The sequence below is a fragment of the Impatiens glandulifera genome, chromosome 1 (assembly GCF_907164915.1).
Source record: "Impatiens glandulifera chromosome 1, dImpGla2.1, whole genome shotgun sequence".
In the NCBI taxonomy this organism is placed as follows: Eukaryota; Viridiplantae; Streptophyta; class Magnoliopsida; order Ericales; family Balsaminaceae; genus Impatiens; species Impatiens glandulifera.
The window spans coordinates 102,431,376-102,440,365 of NC_061862.1; positions in this window are offsets into that span (position 1 = coordinate 102,431,376).

An 8,990-nucleotide genomic window follows, 5' to 3' on the forward strand; every position below is an offset into this window, starting at 1 on the left:
TAGAGAGAAAGATAGATCCCGTTTATACATTTTCAGGTATATTTTAATATTCGAACCATTTTCATAGAATTTTAAAACATTTTCCTCCTAATTTTGTTTATGTATCTTGATTTATATATATATATATATATATATATATATATATATAATTTTGTTTGAAAACTATACTAACCTAAAGGTAATATGCTTCTTTGAGTTCGATTTGAGAAAAATTTTAATATGTAAGTTTCACCGAGCATGTACGTGGGCATTTGTTAAGAATGAATAAAATTTCAATTTAGAGCATTCAATTTTTCGTGTGGATTAATTATAAAAAAATATTTTTAAAAAAATGGGATGTGTTGTGTGATCTATTTTTCTACAACCATCCTAACCTTACCATTTCACTAAATTATGCTTTGTCTTTTAATAACTTTTTTTTAACTAATCTATTTTGTGTATATCTTTCTAGGTTTGAAATCATTTTTTATTAACTCTCACCAAATTTCTATTAATTTATAGAATTTGTGATTGAAGCAGTTAATAATTATTTTCAACATGAACGGAGAAAAAGTTATGGCCGGGTGACATTCTTCCAACTTATCTATGTGTGCAAAGGAAGAGAGTCCAACTCGAGTGATGGATGTGTCTGATTTATCTATATTTAAAAAGATTGTAGATTCAAGTCCAACTCAAGTGGTGGATGTGTCGGATTTATCTATGGATGAAAAGATTCAAGATTCAAGTCCAACTCAAGTGGTGGATGTGTCCGATTTATCTATACTCGAAATAACTCATGATCCAAGTCCGACACAAGTGCTATATTGGTATGCTACTAATATTCAAAAAAATATATATCTTATGTATGCAACCGACTCAATATTAGAAGTTACACTTCAACAAAGAGAATTTCTTTGCAACAATTAAATATGAGGTGCATTTTTTTCTCCTATTTTTTTTTTTGTTTGTACATGCCATATAACAAAAATTTAGACTTTCATAAAAACAATTACACTTTCTAAATTCTGTTATTCTCTTGTAGGGTCTATATAAAATTGTAACATTGTCAGAGTTGATTTTGCCTATTAGGCAAAACACTACCGACTCCACAATAGCGGCCAAACAAGAAGGATTGATGGTTGCATTTGAAGGTGAAGATGGACGTTCTGCAAATAGCTTAGTTTCAAGCTCACTAATAGCCTATGAGAAAGTTGAGGTGCTAATAAAAAATATATTTTCCTCTTAAATTATCTATTGTTTGTACACTAATGGGTGAAGTCTAGCTAATTGAATTTTGTTCCTACAAAGTTAAATGTGAAATGAGATTAGTGCTTTTTTTGTTAGGTTTTAGCTAGTATATACGCATCCAGACCTGGTGAATATAAAACATGGGAAGAGATGGAATCAAGCGAGTCCATACAACTTTCTTCACCGGTTCCAAGTGGCTCAAGTCTCAATTTTCAATCTATCTCACAATGGGTCACTATACGACAAATCTAGTAGCCGAAAGAGCCGAAGTGACTAGCAATAATGATGATGTTATCATGTCGGAGCAAAGAGATCGAAGATTGAATTGATTTAGTTGAATTTACTTTATGTAATGTTCTTTTTAACTTTCATAAGACATTTTTATGTCTTCAATCTAAGACCTTTTTAAGTCTCTATGGTATGTTAATATGTTATGGATTCTTTAAGAATAAGAAATGTTTTAATGCTGTTATAGATATTTTCTAAATAATTTTAGTAAAAGGGATAAAATATGTCTTACCAAATAAATTTTCTAAATCTTATTAGTTATGTTAATAAATAATTAGTTTTTATATAATTATAATATATATAACAAGTTTTGGTTTAAATAATTATTGGTCTAAATAATATATATATATATATATATATATATATATATATATATATATATATATATATATATATATATATATATATATAGTTTAAAAAGATTTATTGGGAAGAAAAAAATCAAATATTTATTTTCCCTTATATTGTTAATTAAAACTATTTTAGAGTAACAAGTACTATAACTAAAATATATTTGAGATAAATTAACTTAATGTGTTGAAATTAAAATTTAAGAACATTTTCCATAGATATTTTTCATATAAAATAACATATACTTGTATCTTAATTATAAAAGTTAAAATAATGAATTCGAAAACTGTATTTTATTTGGGCTTTGAGTGACATATCTAGGAGTAAGATCCCACAATTCTCCATTGAAACTATGGATCATAGTTTTAAAAGTAAAATTAAAATTTTAAAAGTTGAAAGAGAGTTTATTTAAAAATTTTGTATTTATAAATAATTAAAATTAATATTTATTTTAAATCGTACAAATTTATTTTTACATAATATTAGTTATATATTATTAGTATTTATATATATAATATAAAAGTAATCAAAATATAATAATGAAATGAAAGAATTTTAAGTGTGTTGAACACTAAAGAAAATTTGAATAGCTTTCTGTTACGACTTGATTTGTAACTAGTGTTTGTGAGTTCTTGATTACAAGAATCGTGTGGGAAATTTATAATCAAAGTGCATTAGAAGGGTTTTGTAAAGAAGATTTCAAGATGAGGGGAAAAGAAGAATCAAGGATGAGAAAAGAATACTGCTAGTATACAACTAATAGTCCAAAACAAATGGTCAAAACATAAAATACAATTAGGGTGAAGAACTTTCACAAAAAATTTCATATATTCATTCATTTATTCGATCCTTAGGGAAGAGGGATCAACATTATATAGTTGCTAATTTAGCCCATAATATTCAGTTATTCTTGTTACAACAATGACTAGGGAAATAACAGAAATCAGTTTGGGAATAATAGATAAGTAAAAACAAAACATAATATTAAAACTAAAAAATAGAAATCTTGCCCAAGTGCACAATTGGATCGTTGGAAGGTGCTGGATTATTTTGGGACCGTAACATTAATTTATGGACTGTAACAATTTCTCCCCCTTCAAAATTCGTCGCCCTCGACAAAAAGACCATGACTTAGTCAACCTTTAATGCGCATCCTCCAATCTTCAAAGAGAACTCTTTTCTCTTGTTGTTCGGTCGTATTTTCAGTAGGTCCAGAAAGGGTCGGAGTATAGGAGCGTAATCCTTGATAAACCTTTGGTAACATCTTTTTAATAGTGGAATTGGTCGGGACCTTGTTGTCTTTAGCATTTCCGGGTCAGTCTCCACCTTGTCCATGTGGAAAATTTATGTACACCCAAACTCAAGTTTTCTTTTGTTGAGAGCAAACCTTTTTTGCTGCAATGTCCCCAAGACTTGGTGTAGATATAAAAAAACTTCTTCCAGCTTCGATTATACTCTAGAGTGTCATAAAAAATCTAAGTTCAGTCCTTCTTTTGGACCAGCAGCACAAGGGCAGCAAAAAACTCATGACTTCTAATTACTCTCCTTACTAGTGGTAATTCTTTGGGTTGTTGGAGATCTTCAGGAAAATCCTCCAATGTCATTACCGCAAGTGAAACAGTTTGGCCTTCAATCTTACTCATTATTTGCAACATAGAAGCAATACTACATTTTTTCAAGGTCTTCTCCAGTTGTTTGTCTTGTATCATGTTGATCTATGCTCAAGGAATACCCTTAAAGACCGTCAATGCGTGTAAAGAAATGGCAGGTTCATCCTTTGCCTCAAGCAGCAAAGATGGATCATCAAAAACTGGTTCTTGAATGGGTTCTTGGACTTCTTGATGATTAGCCGAGACCATTAATAATTTGGATTTGCATCTATGGTTGGGCTTCTATTTTTCTTTGCAAGTATAACATATGCCTTTCTTCCTCTTCTTGTCCATTACATCTGGGTCTAATTACTTCATGTAGCCCTGGTTTATGATGGAAGAAGACGCATGGGAAAAATTATTGGGGTTGGTATTCCGGTTGGTGTTTGGCCAGACCATGTTAACATTGGATGGCTTGGGCAGCAGCGGCGGTTCAACGTTGTACAAGTGTCTGCTGCTCATTAATGACTTGTATGGTTCTTATTGGACAATACTAACCTACTTCAAGTTCATCAGTTGTCACATGGGGGTGTCGTGTATGGAAGGACCGAATTACAGAAAGAGGTCTCTCTTGAACACATACTATGTCAAGGCTTCTCTATGGTTGCGATTCTGCAAATACGACCCATACCACATTCTTGCTTCATTTGTAAAGTGAATAGGGACAATGTCCACTTTCGTGGCATCATTAGTCTTGTCCACCCTAAAGAATTTCTCGGTGGATATGAGCTAGCCCTCCACATCGGTCCCATCGAACCGAGGAAAATCAACCTTAGTGAGCCGGGTTGGAGGAACATAGTGTTGGTCATCGTGGTAGGGCCGATTTTGGGGAGGACCGTGGCAAGAAGCATCATCATAGGGTCTAGTGTAGGGATCTTGGCCATTTCCAGACGCACCACTTTCATTGGCTGTCAATCTTTCTTCAGCGACATTGAACCTTTTGTCCATGTTATATTTCTTAATTCGGTCATATTTTGTTGTAGGGCAGCGTGCATATAGGTTGATTGTTGGGACAGACCTTCGATTAGGGTCTTAAGAGATTCTATCTCTACTTGCTGGTGGGTTTCTATCATTTTAGAATCATCTTGCTCTGATACCAAGATGTTACGACTTGATTTATAACTTGTGTTTGTGAGTTCTTGATTTTAAGAACCGGATGGAAAATCTTTAATCAAAGTATATCGAAAGAGTTTTTTAAAGAAGATTTCAAGATGAGGGAAAAAGAATAATCAATGATGAGAAAAGAATACTTTTAGTATACAACTAACAGTCCAAAACAAAGGGTCAAAATATAAAATACAATTGGGGTGAAGAACTTTCACAAGAAATTTCATATATTCATTAATTCATTCAATCCTTGAGGAAGAGGGATCAATATTATATAATTGTTGATTTACCCCAAAATATCCAATTATTCTTGTTACAACAATTACTAGGGAAATAATAGAAATCAGTTTGGGAATGACAGAAAAGTAAAAACAAAATAAAATATTAAAATTAAAAAATAGAAATCTAGCCCAAATGCACAATTGGACGGTTGGAGGGTGCTGAATTATTTTGGGACCGCAACATTAATTTTTGGACCGTAACACTTTCATTGTTAGAAAAATGAGATTTCAGAAAAAAATTTCTAAAACTAACGAAGCGTACTAGAAAATGTTAACTTGGAAGGCGAGAGATGGACCATTGCTAGTAAACAATGTATTTTAGTTGTTATGGAAGGAGTAAATAAAAACAATATGTATTAGTTGTTATGGAATAAGTAAATTAAACAATGTGTATTATTTATAAGGTAACTGACAAGTATATTTAGTTATTAACTCTAAGATCACTCAATATACTTCAAGGTTCTAACATTTGAGGCTTGGCCTCAAAAGCTTGCAAGAATGGGTAAAAATGATTTTTTGGTACAAGAACTTTAACTCATGGTAATGCAAGAGAAGCTGGATCTAAAAGGAAATAATTTTTTCTTTACTGATTTTGTAGAGAATGTCAAATGTATAGAGTTTAGCTGGAAGAAGAAGGTGGAGATTATGTTATGCTAAGTCGAGACGTGAAGTTTGACAAAGCTGGAGCACACAATGAAGACACAAAAAGTGATTCAAGAGGAATCAAACCTTGATTTGTAGATATGTCATAAAAAAAGCTCACTACCAAAAGAGAATTGTCATGGGACTATTGGGATTACTTCTAATGTTGGGGAGGAGGATGACCTTGGTGAAGAGCTATCATTGGTAATGGATGAAGGAAAGAATGAAACAAAACAAATCTTATCAAAAATGCATTTATTGATGACAATATTGTCGATATTTTAACAAGGCAATCATTCGGGTCAAATTACAATATTGCATTAAGTTGACATGTGATTAAGGATTGACTTATTTCTAGTTAACACGCAATATGAATAAAAAACTAAAAAGAGGAAGACTAATGGAAAACTTTGTAAATTTAGATGGCACTAGTATAAAACGGCTTAATAGCGAGCAATCATAGCGATCGGTCTAAAAGCCAATCGTTATTGTCAAGGTAGTAGTAATTGGTTTAAAATCCAATCACCACTACCTTGACATAACGACGATTGGTTATAAAACCAATTGCTATAAACCTAATTAAAACTCGGGGAAAAAATGCACAATATTTTGGTGCGTTTTTCAAAAGTTACTAGCGATTGACACTTTAACCAATAGCTATTACTAGTGATAGTAGCGATTGGTACCCACACCATTTGCTATTTTCTATTAAAACAGATCTAAACCTGATTATTTCTCTCCCTTCTTCTGGCGATCGTCACCAAATCTACACAATGACCATGATTCTTATTCATTACTCGTGTGCTGCAGGTGGTGCCAGTCCGAGCTCTGAGTAGGTTCAAAGAAGAATGCCGCCTCCATCTTCTACAAAATTGCTTCTACTAAGGAGACTCTCCATGGCTTTTAGGTCAAATCATCGTTATTCTTCCTCAATTATTTCCCATCGTCGATGGTTCTACATTCTTCCGTAGGGTTTCTAGAACATATGGACATTGTCTCCCGCCCTCCACGTAGAAGCTTTTGCGATCTCAACGAACCTCAGGGTACGACCACCATTGATTACCAGTAAGTTATATACTCACAACAATGGGTGAAAATTTTGAAACTTTAATTTAGGAAAACATGTTTATGTCTTGTGATACTTGAGTTGATAAATTCTTTATGTGAATGCAGTTCTTTGTTACAGGAGGATGAATATCATAAACTGGCAGATTCTACAATACATAACCTTCTAGAGAAAATAGAGGTAGTTTTTTTACTCTTTTTATCTGTTAATTGCTTATGTTATGTGTGACTTTCATTAAAGCTTCAATGATCATACATTTAATAACCCTCTTCCATTAAGTAAAAGAGAATTGGCAATGAAATAGGAGATGATCCAGTTTTGTGACTTTTTTGCAGTCTCTACTTTTGACCAATTGCATGTAATGACTTCCAAACGCCAATACAAGGAGGCAGCTGTACAACTAGAGGTGATTGGTCTTGTCTTAGATTTTGGGTCTTTCATTGATTTGTTAGAGAAAACGCTTCGCAAACACATTAATGTATCTCTTAAATAAATGACTGTTAATAGTCAAAGGAAGATATATCATAAAAAGATTCACATTTATATCATAATAGTCAGAGGAAGTTATATCATAAAAGTAATTGACTGATGGACGATTTAAAATCTACTTTAAAATATATGTTATTATGTGTGGTTTTTGTACACTTGACTGAAGTATTATCTTTATAAATCTGTATAGGAACTAACTATATTTGATGTATATTAAGCTGACAACCAGCTTTGTAGTCATTTTGAAGCTTATAGAGACGTCCCTAAGATCACTGAGCTAAGGGAGAAAGTTAAGAACATCAAACAGGTTCTCAAGTCGCACATGTTCTCTGATTTTGTGAGGTACTTCAGATGTTTTTGACTTGCTATTAGAATTTGAGTATAAATTATCGTATCTAAAATAGCAGCAAGGAAAAAAGAACTAAAAGGTTAAATGTTGATTGGGTTCTTTGTTTGGGGAAATTGATTTGATTTTTTGTTTGTATGTTATAGTAATGCTGTATAACTTTGAAGTAACCACCTCTCACAATTTCTTGAAGCTTTGAGAGAACTTAATACAAAAATAGTTATAAGCTACTTCTTCCGACTTCTTCACCAAAGAAAATGAACAAAACAAGGCATTCATCCTTGAAAATGATTGATTACGTATTAATGTTGTTTCCTTTCTTAGTTGTCTAATTAAACAGGTTGAAGCTGAGTTTTCTGTAACTTTATTTAATCATGCTTTTCTTTCATCTATAAAAAAGAAGAAGCTGTCATTTATAGCATGATAATATCTGAGTTACCATCCTAGGTCTAGGTTAGATGATTATATATGAGAGTGATTCAGACACCAAATCCTTTTCTTTTGTCAAAAGGTTGGTGAATGACAAATATATATATATATATATATATATATATATATATATATATATATATATATATATATATATATATAATCTGCTATATTCTAATAAATATTTTCTTCTTTGCAATGAATGGTGAACATTTTTGTACTGCTTTTTCAAATAAAATATTTTGTTTGCGACTAACTTGGTGGAAAGAAACTTCCATGTCTGCATAATCATCCATTAGACCTTGGTTAAATTCAAGTGCATGCAAAATTGTTTTAACCATCTTAAATTATAGCTAGTCGTGAAGTATTTTCAACATTATAGCCTGCATGTGAAAATGTTGATAGATTTCCTTAAAATCTCTTGCTTTTTTTCAAGTGTTAAGTTCTTGTAAGTTTCTTGAGTTGCAGATTCGATTTCAGTTGCAGTGATGACAATTCACAACTTGCTAATAGAATTGAAAAGTAAAACTTGTGATTTCTGTTTAGATCATAGACCTGCTGCACCAAAAAAAGGAAATGATCCAGTTTCTTAAATGGGTGGGAAAGAGACTTGCTAAAAATATAAAATTATAATAATTTTTTTAAAATTTCTTTTTAATTTTTTTTGTTTTTTTTATAAAGGAAGTGACGATGGGTTAATAAACCATTCGCTATTCGGGGAAAAAAGATTTGGTTTATTTGAAAACAGAGAATGAATTTAATTTTATTTCAATTATAATATATCTAGCCTAATTTACTTAAGGAGAAATGATAGGGTCAATGAAATTGTAACAAAAACAAGGACATGAATCTTACATGGTCTGTCACATCTGTAGGAGAGATAAAAGAAAAGAAAATATCTATATTAATTTCATGCACATTTCTATAATTTCATCTTCCTCTCTCTCAACTCTATCCAGCAAAAATCGTCTCCAAACCGAAAGCCCTAGATCTATTCAATGCCTGAACTCCAACACTACATAAACAATGTCAAAGAATATAATTTTTTTTGTTATTATAGTAGGTTTTTCAGGTATAGTTATACAAAAGGGTTTTTAATTTGTATAGATAAATCA